The sequence below is a fragment of the Anomaloglossus baeobatrachus genome, chromosome 7 (assembly GCF_048569485.1).
Source record: "Anomaloglossus baeobatrachus isolate aAnoBae1 chromosome 7, aAnoBae1.hap1, whole genome shotgun sequence".
NCBI lineage: Eukaryota > Metazoa > Chordata > Amphibia > Anura > Aromobatidae > Anomaloglossus > Anomaloglossus baeobatrachus.
This window is the reverse complement of record NC_134359.1, coordinates 243,435,305-243,458,758: the sequence shown is the minus strand read 5'-3', so window position 1 is coordinate 243,458,758 and position 23,454 is coordinate 243,435,305. Positions and strand designations below refer to the sequence as shown.

General features: G+C 46.0%; 1 protein-coding gene across 1 annotated transcript in view; it reads right to left on the bottom strand.

The window, feature by feature from the left end:
• GPR139 (G protein-coupled receptor 139) overlaps positions 1-23,454 on the bottom strand; it is a 167,658-nt gene that overhangs the window by 85,807 nt on the left and 58,397 nt on the right. The window lies entirely within an intron of this gene.

Below are 23,454 nucleotides of genomic sequence, written 5' to 3'. Positions count from 1 at the left end.
CGTTATTGGGTGAAATGTAGCACCGTTTCGCGCATGCGCACTTATGTATTAGGTTAAATCTCGTGCTTGTGCAGAGACATCGCCAACTTGTGCACATGTGCTTTGCTCTGCCCCACTGCGGACATAGCCTAATACATAAGTGGCGACATCTCTGCGCAGGCACAAGATTTTGCCCAGGTATGTGGATGACACAGAAGGCATCTTCATCGTTATCGGGTGAAATGCAGCACTGTTTCACGCATGCACACTTATGTATTAAGCTCTGCCTGTATTTGGACAGAGCAAGGTGCGCTTGCATGAGGCGGCGATATCTCTGCGCAGGCGTGAGATTTCATCCGTTATGTAATGCAGCACAGGAGCTTCTGAAGGTGGTAGTTTTGGTTTATACATGAAAAATCTGGCGACAGTTCCCTTTAATAGAAAGACATTTTTCAACACATATGAAAAGGCAATACAACATGCTCCACCGTAGAACATTTTTAGCTTTCAATTGACAGTTTGTTAGAGTTCTGATTAAATCCAGACTATGGCCCCAATCCAGACTATGGCCCCGATCCAGACTATGGCCCCGATCCAGACTATGGCCCCGATCAAGACTATGGCCCCGATCCAGACTATGGCCCCAATCAAGACTATGGCCCCGATCCAGACTATGGCCCCGATCAAGACTATGGCCCCGATCAAGACTATGGCCCCGATCCAGACTATGGCCCCAATTCAGACTATGGCCCCGATTCAGACTATGGCCCCGATCCAGACTATGGCCCTGTTCTAGACTATGGCCCCGATCCAGACTATGGCCCTGTTCTAGACTATGGCCCTGATCCAGACTATGGCCCCAATCCAGACTATGGCCCCAATCAAGACTATGGCCCCGATCCAGACTATGGCCCCGATTCAGACTATGGCCCCGATTCAGACTATGGCCCCAATTCAGACTATGGACCTGTTCTAGACTATGGCCCCAATCCAGACTATGGCCCTGTTCTAGACTATGGCCCTGATCCAGACTATGGCCCCGATCCAGACTATGGCCCCAAATCCAGACAATGGCCCCGATCTAAACTATGGCCCCGATCCAGACTATGGCCCCGATTCAACAGTGTTTTTGCCTTTCGTTTCTAGAGTGGAATCAAGGTTATTTTCAGATGATAATATAAGAAATTGTCCATTTTTTTCTGGATGTTTTTCATCTGCATTATCATCCATATGCAATCCCAGTGTTATCCATTTCTATTTATTACATCTGTATGGCGTCCAATGTTATACACCGATAATTAAAAAAAAAATCTACATGGCCAAATACATTTTCCCATTTTTCTGTAAAAAATGGATACAATTTTTTTGTGTACTCTTAAGGGTACTTTACACGCTGCGATATCGATACCGATATCGCTAGAGAGCGTACCCGCCCCCGTCGGTTGTGCATCACGGGCAAATTGCTGTCTGTGGCGCACAACATCGCTAACACCCGTCACACGGACTTATCTTCCCTGCAACGTTGCTCTGGCCGGTGAACCGTCTCCTTTCTAAGGGGGTGGTGTGTTCGGCGTCACAGCGACGTCACACAACAGCCGTCCAATAGCAGAGGAGGGGTGGAGATGAGCGGCCCACCGAACATGCCGCCCACCTCCTTCCTTCCTCATTGCCGGTGGACGCAGGTAAGAAGATGTTCGTCGTTCCTGCGGTGTCACACATAGCGATGTGTGCTGCCGCAGGAACGACGAACAACATCGTACCTGCAGCAGCAACGTTATTTGGAAAAGGAGCGACGTGTCAACGAGCAACGATTTTTCACATTTTTGCGCTCGTTGATGATCGCTCCTTGGTGTCACGCACTGCGATGTCGCTAACGACGCCGGATGTGTGTCACTAATGACGTGACCCCGACGGTATATCGTTAGCGATGTCGCAGCGTGTAAAGCACCCTTTAGAGTTGAAAAGATGAGTGTCATCTGAAATACGAAAAAGACATGTGGAGATTCTCTTATACGGACACTTGGCCATTTTGAAAAAACTTTCAGCCCTATATAAAATGTCTGTCCGCTCTTAGATTTTAACAGATATTATGTTTATCCGAATGGATTCTTAGTTTCCGATGATCAAACTAAATGTACGGACTGCACCAAGAGAGCCATGGAATTATTACAGCCAGTGTGCCGATGCACATGGCCGACTTTCCACATGGATCATTGGTCTGCATGGGATAAAAATCACAGCATGCGCTATTCTGCTCCTATTTATGGACCAGACTAATGGAAGTAAAGAGCAGACAGCACCTGCCCTCCAGCTATGTGGACGAGCACAGGGGGCTGCACGCGGATTCAGCTACATCTGCAATTTGCAGACATAACATCCCGAATTGTAGGATCCAGCCTAATATTGACTTATGTTTGGGCCATGCTAATTATTTACTTTGCGCCTATTTTTAAGGTAACTTTACTGGTGCTGTGTGTTTATATTCATTTGCCATTATGGATATAGTTGTCCTTATTAAAATGTTTTAGCCAAATTCATCATTTGGGATTCTGTAAAATATTGCATCCGTTTTCTGCACTTGTATGCCAGTATGATAGTGGATTATAAAAGCTGTGTAATTTTATTTTTCAGCAGTTGAAGACTGAGATGTGAATACCAAAAGACAAAAAAGAAAAATTACTTAAAAAAAGGCAAATGATCAATCTGGGCTAGAGAAGAGCGCGACAGGCAATTTTTTTTTAATTTAGTCCAGTTTTTCCAATGAAGTTATTCTCTGTGAATTTAATGTCCCTTATTATTTTCTGAGGTCTCTCCAGATCCCAGAGCATAATAAATGTAATATGTAAAAAAAATAAGAAAAATCCTTATACTCATAGCTCATCTCTCCAGCCATTTTGCTACTCATACTATTCATAGTGCGCAGACAGGCATGACGTTTTGACGCGCCCTTGGACCCTTCATGCGCATATGGCCAGAACTGCGCTGCTACTACAGCCCTGTCTCTAATCCACCCTTCATTTCCAAACCCATCTAATCCGCTATATCTCAGATCACTCTTCTTGACCCTTTACAATCTGTTTTCGCTCCTTACATTCTACTGAAACTGCACATACTAAAGTCTTTAATGATCTACTAACAGCTAACTCTAATGGCCACTACTCCTAGCTGAGTTTCCTAGATCTCTCTGTAGCATTCAACACTGAGGCCACCAAGTCCTCCTTACTATGCTTATGCTTCGCTCTATCAGGCTCAAGGGCACCGCTCTCCTCTCTCCCGGTTCTCCTCTTGCCTCTCTAACTGCTTCTTCATTGTATATTTTGCTGGCTCCACTTCCTCTCCTCTTTCCCTTACTGTTGGGGTTCTTTAGGCTTCAGTCCTGGGTCTATGTCTCTTCTCACTATATACTGTCACTATTGGACAAATCATCTTCAATTTTCAGTACCATCTACTGTATATCAGGGGTCTCAAATAAAAACTCCACGGGCCTCATGTTGCTCCTGAGGCTGCTTCATGCAGCCCATGGGCACTGTAGACTCCTTGATTATTGTGTCCCGGTATAGGGGGCCACCGACGTCATAGTTTCCTTTCTTTTGAATGTTCATCCTTGGCCACATATTTAATTGAACGGTATCACAGCACAAAGACTAGTTCTCTGCACCGCAATATCAATGCAAGCCGCTGGCCAATCAGAGGTCAGCAGCTGACATCAGCATAGGACGTCACTGCCATATGGCTGTGAAGAAAAAGGAAATGCTGAAGGAGTAGAGGGCAGGTGAGAAGAATATTTTTTTATGAGTATGTGAAGACCGGCACAATAGGAGACATTACTACAACAAGGGGTCAGGATGGGGACATTACAACAAGATAGTGGCCAGGATGGGGCATATTACTACAAGAAGTTGATCAGAATGGACGACATTACTACAAGAGGGGGACAATGATGGGGGACATTACTACAAGATGAGGACCAGAATGGGGACACTACTACAAGAATTGGACCAGGATGGGGACATTATTACAAGATGAGAACCAGGACGGCGATATTACTACAAGATGGAGAGAAGAATGAGGACATTATTAAAAGATGAGAATCGGAATGGTGACATTACTACAAGATGGAGATGAGGATGGGACACATTTCTACAAGACAGGGACCAGGATGGGGATATTATTACAAGAAAAGGACAAGAATGAGGCACATTATTACAAAATAGGGACCAGGATGGAGCACATTACTACAAGGTGAGACCCAGGATGGGGACATTGCTACCAGATGAGGACCAGGATGGATGAAATTACTACAAGATGTGGACCTGGAACAAGGACATAACTACAATATAGGGACCAGGATCGGGGACATTACTTTAAGTTGAGGACCAGGATGGGGACATTACTAGAAGATGAGGACAGGGCTGGGGGACATAACTACAAGATATTAACCAGAATGGTGAACAGTACTACAATATGTTGGCCAGAATGACTATGTGGTGCTAATTGTAAGACAATATTACTGTATGGGTCCAATTGAGGGGATTTATTTTTTTTAAATGTAAAAAAAAATTCAAAATAAAGCATGAAAAATATCATGCTCCTAAAAATGCTGTTTAATGTATAAACTAAGCAAAAAAGTGTACATTTGTTATCGCCATATCTGTAATGACTCAAGCTATAAAACTGTACCATAACTCATACCATCAATGCCATTTTTTCTGTAAAAAAACAAACCCAAAATAACAAAAACAAGCCAAAAATGGTCAATTTTTTTTTAAAAAAAAATTTATAGAAAAAATATGGTATCACTAAAAAAGTCCATTCGTCCGAAAAAAAAATGCCGTCTCCCAAATTAAACATTTTTCTATGTGCGACCCATATACCCAGCTGAGTGTGAGACCCCTTGTCTATATACTAATGACATCCAATTATACACATCTTCTCCTGACATTACCCCTGCATTACTACCAAATATCAGTGATTGTCTGTGTGCTGACTCTAATATCATGTCCTCCCTCTAACTAAAACTGAATCTGTCAAAAATTGAATATAAGGATTTTTATTTTTAACCTTTTGATGGCCCTTTATGGTTCAGAAAAATGTCAGCCAGCAGCTGCCATTTAGCTGAATAAGCGCAAAAGGGAATTACAAAAAAATCTGCATTCGGCAAATGCAGATTTTTGTAAAATTCGAGTAGAATTCAATTCCTCTCAAATTTATTTGATCATCTTAATTTAAGGTGTTTATGTACTATTCACTAAAACTGAATGATCAAGTAGCCAAGTAGCTAATCATCTAAGTTACTCTGACATCACTTTTGCTGCTTCCCTAAAATGACGTTCTCATGATTCCAAAAATATGGGCATTTTTTTATTTAGTTCTAACTATTTATGGTCTTTACCAAGAGGTCATTACTCACAGGATCCTCGGGGGCGTGTCTTTAAGCTTCTCTGCATTATTGCCCTGTGAGCCACACCCCCTTGCAAAACCATAAAAAAGTGGTTCTAAATGAAAAGGCCCATATCTCTGGAACTGTAGAGCAGAAATAAAAAAGGAAGCCACTAAGGAAGCAAAAGGAATTAAAGAACAGAAAATAGTCACTGTTTTTGATCAGAGGGCTTTAATCGCTGCCATCTTTGTACTCCTATGAAGCCCATTGTGTGGCTGGGCTTCGAAGGAAGTTGTAAATGTGCAAAATACTGCCAAGTATACAATATTGCTGTATATTACACAAATAATTACACAATCTCAGGTTAAAGTCCCACTGGGTAACAAAAAATCTGTAAAGAATAGTTAAAAATGTTTTAAAATATGACTGGACTTTATAAGTGATTAATATTGCAGCAGTTTCTCAAATTAGTCAATTATTGTCGTATATTGTACAAACGATCAAATAATTATAGGGAAAGATTTCTTAGGGAAAGAAAAAATATCTAAAAAAACAAACATAAAAAATAAATTATTAAATACTTGAAAATTGAAATCATCCCACTGTGCTTTCTGAAAATATGAAGATAAAAATTGTTGGATATTGTTCTGTGTAAAAGTTTGTTGTACCAAAGCGTAAAACTATTTGACCTTTATTTGTACGTTAAATGTCAAAAGGAAAAATAACTAAATTGCCGTTTTCTCATCAAATTACCATTCCAAAATAACATCCAAAATAACATCACCTGGTGATTATCATTAATAGTACTTGCTGGCTCCTGCCTGACAGTCCGGCATACCCCTTACTCTCATTGGCACCTCACTGTCAATGTACAATCTCTATACAGAGCCTATTGTGGGTGTGGTTAGCTATCTCAGCTCTGCTGCATTGTTAAATCTAACAACTTTGATTGTGTCAAAACGGCTGCACTCAGTAATCTAAGTAAATACCTGCATGTTATTGATGGAAACATTACAAATATAAATACAAATGTTTGCAGGAAATAGAGGCCATAATCTGACCAATTCGCAATTAGGTAAGACAAAGACAAGCAAAAAGAGTGCGAACACACTGGTCCAAGATATAATACAAAAAAATATTTTTATTATAGATAGAGAAGGTGAAAGGGGAGTAAAAGTAGGAACATCACCACGGGCAATACAAAAATTATTATTGTTGACATATATCATAATATTGCATCAGATTATAACACAACAAGGTTATTGTCTAGGATTTTACATAAAGAGGCTAACATGTAACCAATAATTTCACAATAACGTCAGATGTAAGACTGTGCCAACCAATGTTGTTCCAATATGTGTGTAGCTAGGCACACCAGAGGGATGAGGAGCCTAAAATCCAATATGTATATATGGTTAAACAATAAATAAGATATAAACTGATTAGTATAAGACAAGCCCAGGAGTATATATGTGATGCCCTGGCACCGCCAGGTGGTCACAGAAAAACACACACTCCACACAACACCATCCCACATCAGGTTCCATCTGCCACAAAATACTAGCCACCCCCCTCAGGGTAAGAAGGAAACACCAGTGGGCGGGACCAGGCGGATTAGAAGTGCCCACCTAGGGGTCTTGAGGATCCGGGGGAGGGAACCAGTGGGTTGAAGTGGAAGTCAGAGTGGAAGTGGAGGTGCAAGTGAAGTGGAATCAAGTCTAGCCTAGTGAAGGGTCGCCAGGGTAGTGGCCCTGGTCTGCTGGCTAGGTGGCAAGCAGTGGACCATGTCCAAAAGCGACGGGAGTCCGATTGCGGGAAATCCAAAGTGGACCGGGACAGGGTTGGAGCCCGCCGGTACCGACAACAGAGATCCGGTCCGGAAACCATGCACAGGCGGGGTACCTGGACCATAGTTAGAAGGCGGTTGCAAGCCCCTTCTCTAATTCACCAGGCAGGGAGCAAGGTTCCAGACGTTGTTCCAGTGTGTTAGCCCAGATAGAGCGAAACGGCAGCCCACCGCAGAGGATAGGGTATCCGCAACAACCCTCTGAGATCCCAAGAGTCAGTTTTCGCAGGCACATCTTCCAACCAAAACCAAACCGGGAGTGGACTTCCCCGTTCTCTACAAGGTTGTCTGAAATAGGAAGAAAGTACAAAGTGCCGGAGGAAGGGACATTGGTACACCAGCCGGGTGTGGGACCCGAATACACCCTGGCGCGTCAGCCGGCAGTACGTTTCATACAATGTCTTCCTCAGGGAGTGCTCAAAAAACAATGCCTCATAAGGCTATAATAATTCATTTTAATTACCGTAATTTAAAAAAATCTGGCTCTCAGATTAATTGGGGAAATAAATGAGAATGGGGTACAAAAAGCTACAACACCAGGCATGGTCAATTGATTACAGTGGCAATGTTTCTCGAAAAGAGATTGATAATTATCACTCATTTTATCCTAGTGTACCAGGAATATCAGTGTGTGACGTTGACAGTTCACAACCCATTCTTGAGGCCTTGCAAGCCAGAACACAGTAAATGCCTGGACCAGTCTGTGCCAAAGTCTACACATGCCTCAACCACCTCACAGTGTGTGCAGAGTATGGAGGGCGTGAAGTGAATGGGACCTCTACTTGGTGTTCTTGTACAAACCAAAACTTTGGACATAGAAGAACCAAAAGTCATGGCCCCAGTATTTTGAAGACTGCTATAGCATGAAATAGACTATCAAAGATGAGCAGTGGAGATGATGGTAAACCAAAAGAAATCATCAATAAATACTTGTATACACTTATGAGCAAAAGGGCAACAATGTTTTGAACTTTTGACTTTCAGGCTCCATTTCTCACCATCCACTACAGCTTTGACCGTGAGACCACCTTCATTTTATAGACAATCATGTTGGCTATCTCATAAATAAATTTTAATTGAAACTATTTAGCATATGATTAGTTATGCAGATTCTTGTCATGTCACTGCATTGTTAGTGTTTTGCTCCTAGTGTTGGAAAAATCTTTTTCTTCCTGTATACTACAAATTACAACCTGGTCTCACATTCCCTGATAGCTCAGTGTGTTACGAGGTTGATTTCCAAACGAAAGGTCACTGGTTCGAATTGAGGAGCAGCCGTGAAGATTTCCTATGAAAAGAGAAATACCATCGTCCAGCTCATCGTTAGCGATTCCTTGGCCAAGAAAATTGCCAAATTGCATCATGCGACTGTCATGACAGTTGGAAGAATATGAAATGAAATACATCCATCCATTCAAAAGCCAAGAGGTGGATGTTAAAGCAGAATATCGGAGTCAACAACTTGGCTTATCACAAGGTCTATCAGTTCTGGAGTGGAGGCGGCCCATATGCTTTGTAATAGTGAGATCACAGACGTCCATGCAAGCACCATGCAACCCACATTACACAAGTCTGGAATGGTGACCCGAAAATGGTGAAGAAGCCTCGACTTCAATATCTTCATCTGAAGCGTTGTCTCCAGTTTGCAAGAGAGTACAAAAAGTGGAAAGTAGAAGATTGAAAACAGGTGATTTGGAGCGATGAGATGAAAGTCAATAGACTAGGTGCTGATAGGTGCAAATAAGTCTGGAAGAAGCAAGGGAAAAAGGGGAAAAGGGACTGAGAAATTTAACCCTAGAACGCGCAACCATAGAAATCTACCATAGAAAACAAGTAACCTAGCAGGCCTGCGAGGCCCCAGGTATGTGTTCTAGGGTTAAGGAACTTTCAAGTTTGAGAAGGAAGCCTGATGATATGGGGGTGTTTCACAGCCAAAGGTGTTGGATACTTGACCAGGATCAATGGTAGTCTTAATGCTGAGCTATATGTGAGTACCCTACAAGACGAGTTACTTCGTACACTTGAGTACTATGGGTATGAAAAGGAAGACATTGTGTTTTAGCAGGACATCGACCCACAGTGTATGTCGAGATTGGCAAAGAAATAGTTCACTGACAAAAAAGTAGAGGTTCTAGTTTGGCCCCCACAGTCCCTAGACCTCAACCCTATCGAACACTTGGGTGTAGAGTTGAAGACAACGCTGTATACATACCAAAGTGAGCCAACCAGTATGCACCAACATTGGGACTGTGTAGAAGAGACCTAGGATCAGATTTCAGTCAAGAATCTGATTGAGAGCATGGCCAGAGGGATTCGGGCAGTGTTGAAAGCTAAAGAAGAGTTACAAAATACTAACAAAATAATACAAATTTATTTTTTTTAGAAGCAAAACAGTAACAATGGAAAACAGTAATGTCATCCACACAGTGTCCTCCATTGGGCTCCTGTAATGCACAGACACGTGAAAAGGTCGAAGACCGCCCGCACATGCGCACTACAATACTTTGCACTGCCTCCAGCAGAAGTACGAATGTGCGGGAGCTCAATGGAGGAGAGAGGAGGACGACAATGGAAGGAAGAGAAGGGGCGCCGGACCAGGACCAGAGTTGCCTATCAGACCAGACCACCCCCTAGGTGAGTATAATAAAAGGTATTTTGTACATACTACAGAGCGGCCTGGGCTCTTATATACAGTATTCTAGAATGCTGTATATAAGAGCTCACTGGTGGTGGCCGCAGCTGATAAAGGACAAATCTGGGTCCCCTTTAATGACTATTGGGAAACCTAGAAGACTCATGAAAAAAGTCACACAAAGAAAGAAAAGGCAATAAACACAGTCATCTCCTGGTTGTCGGACGGCAAAAAAATGTTGTATGTAAAACTATACTAAAGAATTTTTTCTAATATCTCTTGGCAAATATTGAGGCTGTACTGTGCATGACAATGTGATCTCCGGAAAGCTATTTGCAGTCACAACAGATCTCGAAGCAATTGGATAATTATAATAGGCTGTTACTAATTAGAGGCTTAAATATGAAGGACCCAAAGAAATTGTGCCATAGTCCTGTCCATCCATAATATTAACATTTTACTAGAGACTGTGAAGACTTTGTGCCATAATTATAGTAATTACATCTGGTTCAGTAATGATATTGTAGCTTATTATTATTAAACCTACCAGCACATAAATATGTAAAAACAACATTCACTATGTTCCTTCATTATTTGATTACTACAAGAACATTGCAAATATTGTTTTTGCATATTTTCAACTTCGAGGCTAAGATCACGCAAATGATTATTCTTTAGCATTTATGAAAATGTATTTTTTTAACTAAAAATATTATTTCAAAAGGAATTTGTCACCAGATATTTTGCTACCCTTATCAGAGGGCAGTACGAGCTTTTTGGATTTATTTAGGATTTTGAGGATGTGTTTTCGCAGTCTAAGTGAGACATTCTCCCTCCGCATAAGTCATATGATTGCAAAATTGAATTCATACCAGGTGCCAAAATGCCCACGTCTCTAAGGCCTCTTTCACACGTTCGTGAAAAACCACGCACGTTTTTCACAGATGTGTCAGAGGTGCGTTTTGCCCTCCGTGAGCCGTGTTTATGGCCTACGTGTGTTCTCCGTGTGTTATCCGTGATAACACACGGAGAACGGGAACTTTCTGCTCACCTGTCCCTGGCATCATTGTCCGTGGTGCTGATCTTTGGTCTCCGGTCCTGCCGACTCCCCGCTGCTGCAGCTTCCGGCCGCAGTGAAGTGAATATTCAATGAGCATAATGAGCAGGGGTCAGAAGCAAGTGACAGCAGCGGCAGAGACAGCAGGGATGGAGAAGGTGAGTAAAGTTTTTTTTTTATTTTCTCAAACACGTGTTTTCTCCGGCGCGTGTCACACGGAACACCTCCGTGTGGTCCGTTTGCGTTCCGTGTGACACCCATGATGCCGGAGAAAAACGGACATGTTGACGTGTGGAGCACACAGACACGCGTATGCTCCACACGTACGTACACGGTCCATGGCAGAACACGCACATTGATTTTAATGGGTCTACATGTGCCCGTGTCTCCGGTATGTAAGGAAAAGGACCAAACACGTACCGGAGACACAGACGTGTGAAAGAGGCCTAAGAGAGCATTTAAAGAGTGGAAACATTGGTTAGAGGAGGCTAAACATAAGGTTACAGTCTTTACCGACCATAAAAACCTACTGTATGTTGATGCCGCCAAATGTCTAAACACAAGAGTCAGACTGGCCCAAATGGCCTTTATTTTCTGCTTCTGGAGTTTTCATCCTGTTTTTGGAAATTTTTCTGATTTGCAGTCATCTGTACCTGATGAAGAGAGATTTTCTTCACGTTGGATTGAAGTATAGAGGGAGGTTGAGAAAAGACTTATGGTAACTTGTCTCTGGCTCAAGAGAACTATGACTTGCAGACTTTGAAGGGCTCCTGTCTTTAGGGTGGGAGAATTTGTTTGGTTATCCTCAAAAAAAGAATGCCTTCATGTTCCACCTAAGAATTTTTCTCCCAAATTTGTTGGCTTGTATAAGATAATTAAAATCCTTAATCCTGTGATGGTCAAACTCCAACTCTTGGGGGCACGAGGATCAATAATTCCTTCCATTCATCTCTCCTTAAAAGGTTTGAGGGGACACCTGGTCTTTGGGATATGATTAAAGTGGATTTGGAGGAGGTTTAGGAGTATGAGGTGGAGTGAGTTCTGACTATATCAGACGCCGGTTACAGTATTTTGTTAAATAGAAGGTTTTCAGTCTGGAGGATAACTTCTATGTAGAAATGAGCGAAACTAAGCAGTAAAGTTTGGTGTTTGTGCTGAACATGGGCTCTGGAAAAAAAAAATCAGTGTTTGAGTTTGAAGGTCGGGTACTTTACGTATGCTAATCACTCAAGGTAGCATCTCTGTGCACGGGTAGGCTCGGTGCTCGGCCCAGTGCAAGCCATTTGCAGTGTTTGAATGCCTCGTGTGTTATTGGATTTAGGGTGGCTTTACATGCTGCGATATCCGACCCGATATCGCTAGCATGACACCCGCCCCCATCGTTTGTGCGCGACAGGCATATCGCTGCCTGTCGCGCACAAAATCGCGCACCTCCGTCACACATAGTTACCTGTCCTTCAACGTCGCTGTGACCGGCGAACCGCCTCCTTTCTAAGGGGGCGGTCCGTTCGGCGTCATAGTGACGTCACTAAGCGGCCACCCAATGTAAGCGGAGGGGCGGAGATGAGCGGGACGTAACATCCCGCCCATCTCCTTCCTTCCGCATTGTGGCCGGAGGCAGGTAACGAGATAATCCTCGTTCCTGCGGCGTCACACGTAGCGATGTGTGCTGCCGCAGGGACGAGGATCAACTTCGCCCCAGCGACAGCAGCGATAACTGGCAGCGGACCCCCATGTCAACGAGGAGTGATTTTGGACGTTTTTGCAACGATCTAAAATCGCTCCTAGGAGTCACACGCTACGACATCGCTACAGCGGCCAGATGTGCGTCACAAAATCCGTGACCCCAACGAGATCGCTGTAGCGAAATTGTAGCGTGTAAAGCCCGCTTAAGTGTTGAAAAACAAAAAATGAAATTAAAAAACTCCACCCTACCCCAGAAGTGATCTGTTTATGACTGGCGGTATGTGGGTGGAGAGCCAAGCTGCCCAATCATTGACTTCCAATAGGGTTCAGCTCAAGTCCTGATCTTGATCTGAACTTTAACTAAAGCCCGGTTGAACCCACCAAACTGAATTTCAACGGGTCTGCTCATCTCTACACCTGGGTTAATGCAGAACATCTGTATGCTGGTCGTCTAGTAAAAGTTTTATCAGCAACATTGGAGGATGGATATTTTGGAGGGCCCAGTGGTCCCTTTTGGAAAGGGGGTACAATCATGCATCAGATTTGATTCGGCAGTCTCCTGTGCTGTGGTCTGTTTTCCTCTCCACTAAGCCATAGTCAGGTTCGGTTGCTGTCCTTGTTCTGAATGTTTTAATTCTGTGTGAACACTTTGTGTGTTCATTGCCTTTTTGCCAACAAGTGTTTCCTCTACTGTAACTTAGTCTGCCCTATCATCTGATGGGTGTAACTATATATAGCTTTCCCAGGCTTCCATTTTACTATGGTGATATTTTTGAAGTGAACCTTGCTTGGAACTAGAGCCTGTTTGTTTTGTGTTTTTCCTGGTGATTCATAACTTTTTGTTTTTCTTATTTTACTCTGCACTTTCCCCCGGATTCTTAAGGAGGTAGGTGGAACCCACGATTGCCGTTTATCAAGCAAAAGCCCGAGTAGTCATCTGAGTCATCCAGTTAGGGTTGTTTCAGTCTGCGCAGGGGCCTTTAGGGACTGCGCAGCTGGGACTTCTAGTCTGTACAAAAGCCAAGCGGGTCAGGTGTAGCAGTTTTAAGTAAGACCTTATTTTAAGTTATTTACCACATGTGTGCTTTAGTGCGCATAACAAGGTGCCAACACTTTCAGCCTTGACTGTATACTGTTTTTGTTTTTTTTCCAAAGTACCGTATATGTACTATTTGATCAGAAAAATGTGCATAAAAAAACATATAAACCATATGAGAGTATCCAAAAAATGAAATAAAACATTGAAAAAAACTAAATAACCCCTTTTAAAGTGGAACAATCTGTATTGAAATATACTTATTAAAAACACTCAAAAAGGACCAAAGCACTATAGATTTATAAACACTGCTAGCTGTAGTACCCAGCATTGCCTGGGATAGTAACTACGTCTCTCTACCACAATTCCACTTTACTTATCTCCCTCTCACCATCAAAATCATACTCAGGCCCGTTTCACACGTCAGTGAAAAACACAGACGTTCTTCACTGACGTGTAAAACACGCACATGTCCCTCCGTGTGCCATGATTCACGGCACACGTGGGTTGTCTAAGTGCAATCCGGGCTCCGTTCTCTGTGGCCCGTGATTGCACATAGAGATTAACTCACCTGTGCCCGCTCCCACTCTCCATGGTGCTGATCGCTCCCGCGGTGCAGCATCCGGCCGGCGCTGACCTCCGCAGCAGCTGCTTCCGGGTCGGCTGTGTCGTGCATAATGAATATGCGCGACAGTAATGAGCCGGCTCAGAAGCAGCAGGGAGAATGGGCTGCAGAGAGCGTCGCTGGAGCCGGGTGAGTAAAAATGATTTTTATTTTATATGCACGTTTGTTTCTGGCACGTGTTTCACGGACCACACCATTGCGTGGTCCGTGGGACATCAGTGATGCCGTAAAAAAATGGACATGTCTCCGTGCGGCAATCACGGACACGCGGGTACGCCACATGGAGACACGGCCAGTGAAAAATCACTGATGTGTGAGCAGACCCATTCATTATAATGGGTCTGCGTATGTCAGTGATTCTGGTACGTAAAAAAAAGCACAAACGTACCAGAATCACTGACGTGTGAAACAGGCTTAACTGACACCTAAGCTTCTTATGCTAACAATGTCCTTCGTCACCTATAGCAACCAATCAGGGCTCCTATTAATGACTTGTAGCAAAATAGAAGCAGAGCTGTGATTGGTTGCTATAGGCCACCTGATAAATATCCAGGCTAACTGTCCAAACAGCCAATATATTACCACAAACATCCAAGCAGTTTCTGTGTGTGTCTCTTTCTGTGTGTGTGTGTGTGTGTGTGTGTGTGTGTCTGTTTCTGTGTGTCTCTTTCTTTCTCCATAATGGGAGTCTATAATAACAGATCTGTTCCCAGCTCCATTGACTTTAATGTAACCAGATTCTTTGGGGAATAACTAAAGCGCGGGGTTAAATTTTCCCCTCAAAACATAGTCTTTGACGTTCCCTGAGTCACATGAGGTGGCTGTGTAAGATTTCATGATTATAAATGCAGACAAAAACTCTGGAAAAAAGAAGCGCAAATGGGGTCTTACCTGGTAGGGAGATCGATAATTTTCAAGGGAGTACACTCACCTTTCAGGGTTGTGAAAGTCACACCCTTGATGTGTCGCGGGCGGAGGAGGGGACGCTGCGCTCTCCCACTGCTCGGGTCCGGCTGCCGCTGCTGCTGCGGCCTGCTGCTGCTCGGTGGCTCGAGCGATGGGCCGGATCCCGGGGACTGGAGCGGCGCTCCCCGCCCATGAGTGAAAAGGGGATTGGTTTTGGGGATTTATTGTCCGTGACGCCACCCACGGTTGTGGTGATTGTGTGGACACCACCGCTGCTCTGTATGGGGATCCCGGGAGCGGTGACAGGGAGCAGCAGAGTTGTTAGTTCTCCCCTCCGTGGGTAGGGGTTGGTTGTCCCGGGGCCCAGTGATGGGGTGACGGATGAAGGATGGCAGGCCTGGTGCGGGGCCTGGTGAGGTGCAGGGGCACAGGGGCAGCGCTGTGCCGCACGGCACGGAGGTACTCACTCAGCCCAAGGATGATGACACAGTTCACAGTAAACAAGCGGCTGGTTGGACGGCTCCCTCGGACGGCTGCGGTGTTGATGTTCCCTGCAAGTTAGCGGTGACTGTCTCTTTCCTGCACCTAAATACGGTTGTTGGTAGCGATGGATTCCCACCGGTAACCCGCTCCCCACCGTGGATATGAGCCGGAGGAGCCCCTCTTTTGCCTGCAGGCGCTGGCCCTGAGAAACTGGTGCCTTGGCGGTGGCGGTGTCTCTCTAATATGGTTGGACGGTTGCCTTCAATCGGGACTTTGGCTGTTGGTAGACCCAGGAGGTCCCCTTCACTGACGGATTTGGCAAATTCACGGCGACTCCTAGCCTTGCCGGGATCCGAAAGGCCCCTGTCAATGGTGCTGGCTTCTCTTCGTATACCGCTCCGGTACCGCTGGGCCACCACCCGTCCACTGTCCTTTCGGCAACCTCCGATCAGCCTCTCCTGCAGACGGTCACCGCTGTCTGCCAACCTTGCTGTCTCAGCCCGGGGCACACACCCGGACCAACTTCAGGTTCTGTTGCTGTCACCTTCTCCCTCACTTCAAACTCCTCTCTCTCTAGCTCCTCTACCACCTCCCTCTCACTTCAAACTCTCAACTTCATCTCCTGGTTTTCCCGCCTCCAGGACTGTGAACTCCTTGGTGGGCGGAGCCAACCGCCTGGCCCACCCCCTGGTGTGGACATTAGCCCCTGGAGGAAGGCAACAAGGATTTTGTGTTTTGACCTTGGTGTTCCTGCAGGGAATGTGGGGTGTGTGGTGGTGTTATGACCTGTGACCCCTGGCTTGCCCAGGGCATCACATTCCCCCTTAGCAAAACGCAGACCGTCCTCGGGCTGCCCGTCCAACACCGGTTTTATTTTTCTGGAAAAGATAAGAAAAACAAGACATACAAGTATAGTAACATCATCCCACAGCGGGAGGCACTTTGCTTAAACGTTACGGTAACATTTCAAACGGTTGCTGCTGCCGCTCTCTCCCACCCGAGTAACCTGGCCCTGATGCTGCCTCTAAGAAACAGGCAGCACCCCTTGACCCCAGTCCTGCACCAAATTACCCGAGCGGGATCTGTCCTTCCCCTCCAGAGGGTAGCCACCGGTTCCTGTGGTGGCTGGGCCCCAGCCTGCTCCACTGCGGGCCCTCCCTCCAACCTGCCTCTCCGGAGGCGGTAGCGGTTGCTGCAACAAACATTATTTATTTACATGCCACTAACGTTTGTGGTTGCCCTCAAAGTTCTCGGGCCTGTTCATAGAGAGTTCCCTATGCATAAAATGTGGATGGTCCCCACGGGGACAACGGTGCCGGCAACGGCCGGTTCAATCACGGTGCTGACAATCAGGTTACTGTTCGGTAATCATTTACTTTCATTTTCAACTTGCAAACTTAAAATTTTCAACACACAGGTGGTCCCAACAGGGACTGTGCAGCGGTACTCCGCTGCCATCACTCTGAGTCCTCGACATCACCTGAGGGAGGGGGCGCGGCGCTCACACGGGCCTCCTGGCTGCCCCTTAACTTGGCATCCAGCGCGAACCACCCCCTCTCCCCACAGTGCCGGGTGTACTGAACTATGTCGCCTGGCATCAGGTTACGACCGGGGTGCTCCTCTGGCAGGTGAGCATTCACATCCCGCTGGGCTATAAACACTTCGGCTTCCAGGCCCGGTTCATAAATAAATCCATAGCCCCGGCGGACATCAAACCGCCTCACCTGCCCTTCATACAGCGGGTCCCGGACCCGGAAGGTAGCTTGTCTCAGGCTCTCCTTCTCCCGGATCGTACGGGCCACCATCTCCACCTTCTTTCGTTCTCTCTCACCGATTTCCAGGCCCAACGGTACCGGCTCCCTGTCCCAATACGGCGCTGCTGCGAGCTCCGGCGCACGGGTCGGGCCCCGCGAGACCTCTCGGACGCTGCCCACTACTGTTGATCTGGGCGGCAGGTCCCACGGTGACTTGGCCTTGGACGCCACCTTGCAGCGACAACCCGGCGCAACCTCAGCCGAGGTGTGGGGGATGGGCACAGGGGCTTTCCTCTGCTGGGCCTTCGGCACAGAGCGGGCTGTCGGCTCCGGCTCGGGGAACTTCTCGGGGGACGCCTCCGGTTCGGGCTTCGGGGTTTTCCAGGGCAGCACCTCCGGGTGGCTACCGGCTCCGGCTGCAGGTCGGCCTGCCGGGGCGGGCATGATGGGTATCGCTACCGGTTACGGTGGCAGCGGGCCTAGTGGCGGGGTCACGGCTTCCGGGACGGGTGGCGAGGGAGGCAGCAGGGTGAGAGGGTTTAGACCGGGTCCCGCAGCCGCGATGACTGGCCCTTCAAGGGCATCGGGGCGTGGGTCACTCACCCTCCCTTCCGCAGCTTCCTCCTCGCGTCTCCGCATGGTCGCTATGACATCTGCCATGTCGGTCTCCCACTCCTCCATGAGGAGCTGCATCTTGACCTGCAGCCTCTGGTAGAGCTGCGCGGTCCGGATCTCCACCCACACCGCGGTTCCCGGCGCGGGGGCTACGGTGCTTCGGGACAGCATCCACGTGTTGCTGGCGGCCTCTCCCAGGAACAAGATGGCTGCAGAGTTCTGGCGTCCCTGCTTTTATAGCCACGGCTACATGCGTCCAGTCGCCATCTCGTCCCCCTTAGCCTTTTTCCGGCTCCTCCTCTATCGGGGCGGGGTTTTGGCCTTCGCGCCTCCACTACTCGAGAAGACGCTCGAGCGGGAACTTTCCGCGCCAAAGATGGCGGCATCTGAACTTTTCTGGCCGGACACCTCCGGCGGTAACAAGGCGCACCTCTACCCAACGGCAAAGCGGTAAGATCCTGTTCGTGACGCCAAGTTGTCGCGGGCGGAGGAGGGGACGCTGCGCTCTCCCACTGCTCGGGTCCGGCTGCCGCTGCTGCTGCGGCCTGCTGCTGCTCGGTGGCTCGAGCAATGGGCCGGATCCCGGGGACTGGAGCGGCGCTCCTCGCCCGTGAGTGAAAAGGGGATTGGTTTTGGGGATTTATTGTCCGTGACGCCACCCACGGTTGTGGTGATTGTGTGGACACCACCGCTGCTCTGTATGGGGATCCCGGGAGCGGTGACAGGGAGCAGCAGAGTTGTTAGTTCTCCCCTCCGTGGGTAGGGGTTGGTTGTCCCGGGGCCCAGTGATGGGGTGACGGATGAAGGATGGCAGGCCTGGTGCGGGGCCTGGTGAGGTGCAGGGGCGCAGGGGCAGCGCTGTGCCGCACGGCACGGAGGTACTCACTCAGCCCAAGGATGATGACACAGTTCACGGTAAACAAGCGGCTGGTTGGACGGCTGCGGTGTTGATGTTCCCTGCAAGTTAGCGGTGACTGTCTCTTTCCTGCACCTAAATACGGTTGTTGGTAGCAATGGATTCCCACCGGTAACCCGCTCCCCACCGTGGATATGAGCCGGAGGAGCCCCTCTTTTGCCCACAGACGCTGGCCCTGAGAAACTGGTGCCTTGGCGGTGGCGGTGTCTCTCTATTATTGGTTGGACGGTTGCCTTCAATCGGGACTTTGGCTGTTGGGAGACCCAGGAGGTCCCCTTCACTGACGGATTTGGCAAATTCACGGCGACTCCTAACCTTGCCGGGATCCGAAAGGCCCCTGCCAATGGTGCTGGCTTCTCTTCGTATACCACTCCAGTACCGCCGGGCCACCACCCGTCCACGGTCCTTTCGGCAACCTCCGATCAGCCTCTCCTGCAGACGGTCACCGCCGTCTGCCAACCTTGCTGTCTCAGCCCGGACCAACTTCAGGTTCTGTTGCTGTCACCTTCTCCCTCACTTCAAACTCCTCTCTCTCTAGCTCCTCTACCACCTCCCTCTCACTTCAAACTCTCAACGTCATCTCCTGGTTTTCCCGCCTCCAGGACTGTGAACTCCTCGGTGTGCGGAGCCAACCGCCTGGCCCACCCCCTGGTGTGGACATCAGCCCCTGGAGGAAGGCAACAAGGATTTTGTGTTTTGACCTTGGTGTTCCTGCAGGGAATGTGGGGTGTGTGGTGGTGTCATGACCTGTGACCCCTGGCTTGCCCAGGGCGTCACAGATGCACTTGTAATGGTGGTGATCAGCCGCAGCCACGAGATGTGCACATAAGTATCCAAGGAAGAAGAAGTCGAGTTAAATGCCGCGCTACACCACAGGATCCGATTATTGATGAAATCTCTTTATTGTTTATACATGTCTACGCGTTTCAGAGATATAGTATATCCACATAACCTGTTAAATTTCTCATGAATTTACTCCTGCGGTGATGACATCCTGAACGTCAGTCACATGAATGTGCAGCTTAGTGGTGATGCTTGATGTACAGATCTAAACAATTGAGGCTTAACCAAGGAGCTGGGATTCCAGACAAACATCCATCAAGAAATGTAGCCAGCCTTTCTTGATGGATGTTTGTCTGGAATCCCAGCTCCTTGGTTAAGCCTCAATTGTTTAGATATGTACAACAAGCATCACCACTAAGCTGCACATTCATGTGACTGACGTTCAGGATGTCATCACCGCAGGAGTGAATTTGTGAGAAATTTAACAGGTCATGTGGATATACTATATCTCTGAAACGCGTAGACATGTATAAACAATAAAGGGATTTCATCAATAATCGGATCATGTGGTGTAGCGCGGCATTTAACCCGACTTCATCCTTGGATACTTATGATTGCAAATGCAACGGTGTGGATTCCTTTAGCGGAGATACACAGAACCATACACGCATACATATATACACACACACATACATACATACACACACATACATACATACACACACATACATACATACACACATACATACATACACACACATACATACATACACACACATACATACATACACATACATACATACATACACATAGACATACACACACACACAGCTTTATATATTAGATAAAGGTATTGTGTTTTTGAATTTTTTTATGTTTTAAAAAGTATAGTTTTGTAAAACTTTTTCAATTTTTAAAAGGGATTATTTAGTTTCTCTAATGTTTTATTTGATTCTTTGGATACCCTAAAATGGTTTATCTATTATTTTATGTGAATTGTTCTTGTCACAGTCCATCCAGTACATATATTTCAGAAAAATAAACAGAAAATTTGACGACGAAAATCCTCAATATTTCTTATCAGCCAGAAGGAAACTTATCAGAGTCTTGTTGTTAAGTTTCTTTTACTGTCACAGAAAGTGCTGTAACTTTCACCCTGTAGCAACTGATAAGAGGAAAGAGATATGAAATTGGTAAATTGCTTTAAATGAAACTCGGAATGTCAGATGTTACTGTAAAATGTTGACAGTGATGGTTTAAAGTAAATCATCGCGAAAACGCTCCAAGCATGTAATGAGACATGGCTGATATTGGCCATTTAGTCTGGATAGGATCTGATATAATACATAATTCTGGACAGGGGGATTGTAAACCCATTCTGGTGGCACTGGAGTATAGCTATATGGGAATTAGTGCTATGTGTCAGACACAGATCTGGCCTTAAATGGTCACTCAGAGTTAAAGGGAACCTGTCATGGACTTAAATGCCAGTAATCTGCAGATATGGGGTTAATCTGTAAGATAAAAGTGTTGTGACGAGTTGTGTCCACTGATCTGAGGGCTCCGCTGCTGGGAGGAAGGTAACATTATTGCTTTTGACAACCCCCAGACTTTAAAAGATAGAGGCGCGGCTGGTATGGTTTGAGTCACTGCTCTGCGCATAGTGAGCAGTAGCTGTAACCACGCCCACCGACACTGACTGATAGCCAGATTTTTACATTGGAGAACCAGCTTTCAGTCAGTGCTAGAGGCGTGGTTATAGCGGCTGTTCACTGCTCACTATGCACATGGCGGTGACTGATGCCGCATCAGCCGCAACTCTATGACTTAAATCCTGGAGGTGTCGAGTGGAATGAATTTTTTTTCCTCCAAACAGTGGAGCTCCCAGTTCAACAGCCGCATCTGCCAGAACGTTACATAGTTACTTAGGTTGAAAAAGACCTAGGTCCATCTAGCTCATCCTTCCTCACCAATTAACCTGCAGATTACAATGACAGGTACTTCTATACACAGCTGATAACACAGGCTCCACACATCATGTGCCAATCCATGTCTGGTCAATACAAAGGACTGGCACATGATTTATTCCATCCAAAGACAATACTAAGGACCAGGGGGCACTCACTGCGAGTGGAAGAAAAGCGATTACAACAGCTAAATAGGAAAGGGTTCTTTACAGTTAGAGCAGTCAGACTGTGGAATGCCGACCACAAGAGGTAGTAATGGCAGATACTATAACAGCTTTTAAAAAAGGGCTGGATGATTTCCGCAGCACACAACATTGTGGGTTTTAAATGATTTAATGACAAAATGTAGAATTGGTGGAGGAAGGATGAACTAGATGGACCTAGGTCTTTTTTCAACCTATGTAACTATGTAATATCACAAAAGATGATGTTACCACTCTCCTGCTCCTAATCCCTTCACAATGACCTTTATAGACGCTCACCAGATGCTTCAATACAAAATATAGGGTATGAGTTTATGTCTATGTACATGCGTTGATTCCTGAAACAGCAGGAAGTTAGATCTGCAAAAGAGCAAGTTTGCAGTATGGAAATGGTAAGATTTTTATTTTTAATACAGATTGTAAAATGTTAACAAAAAATAAATTAAAATATACAGTACAGACCAAAAGTTTGGACACACCTTCTCATTCAAAGAGTTTTCTTTATTTTCAGGACTCTGAAAATTGTAGATTCACATTGAAGGTATCAAAACTATGAATAAAAACATGTGGAATGAAATACCTAAAAAAGTGTGAAACAACTGAAAATATGTCTTATATTCTAGGTTCTTCAAAGTAGCCTCCTTTTGCTTTTATTACTGCTTTGCACACTCTTGGCATTCTCTTGATGAGCTTCAAGAGGTAGTCACCAGAATTGGTTTAACAACAGTCTTGAAGGAGTTCCCAGAGATGCTTAGCACTTGTTAACCCTTTTGCCTTCACTCTGCGGTCCAGCTCACCCCAAACCATCTCGATTGGGTTCAGGTCTGGTGCCTGTGGAGACCAGGTCATCTGGCAAAGCACCGCATCACTCTCCTTCTTAGTCAAATAGCCCTTACACAGCCTGGAGGTGTGTTTGGGGTCATTGTCCTGTTGAAAAATAAATAATGGTCCAACTAAACGTAAACCGGATGGAATAGCATACCACTGCAAGATGCTGTGGTAGGTATGCTGGTTCTGTATGCCTTCAATTTTGAATAAATCCCCAACAGTGTCACCAGCAAAGCAACCCCACACCATCACACCTCCTCCATGCTTCACGGTGGGAACCAGCCATGTAGAGTCCATGCGTTCACCTTTTCTACAAAGACACGGTGGTTGGATCCAAAGATCTCAAATTTGGACTCATCAGACCAAAGCACAGATTTCCACTGGTCTAATGTCCAATCCTTGTGTTCTTTAGCCCAAACAAGTCTCTTCTGCTTGTTGCCTGTCCTTAGCAGTGGTTTCCTAGAAGGTATTTTACCATGAAGGCCTGCTGCACAAAGTCTCTTCTTAACAGTTCTTCTAGAGATGAGGTGTGTCCAAACTTTTGGTGTGTACTGTATATATACATTATATCCACCATGTGCAGAATTATTAGCCTAGTTGTGTTTTAGAGGATTTTTTTTATTGATCAACAACTGTGTTCTCAATCAACCCAAAAGACTCATAAACATCAAAGCTTAATATTTTTGGAAGTTGGAGTGGTTTTTTTTTTAGATTTGGCTATCTTAGGAGGATATCTGTTTGTGCAGGTAACTATTATT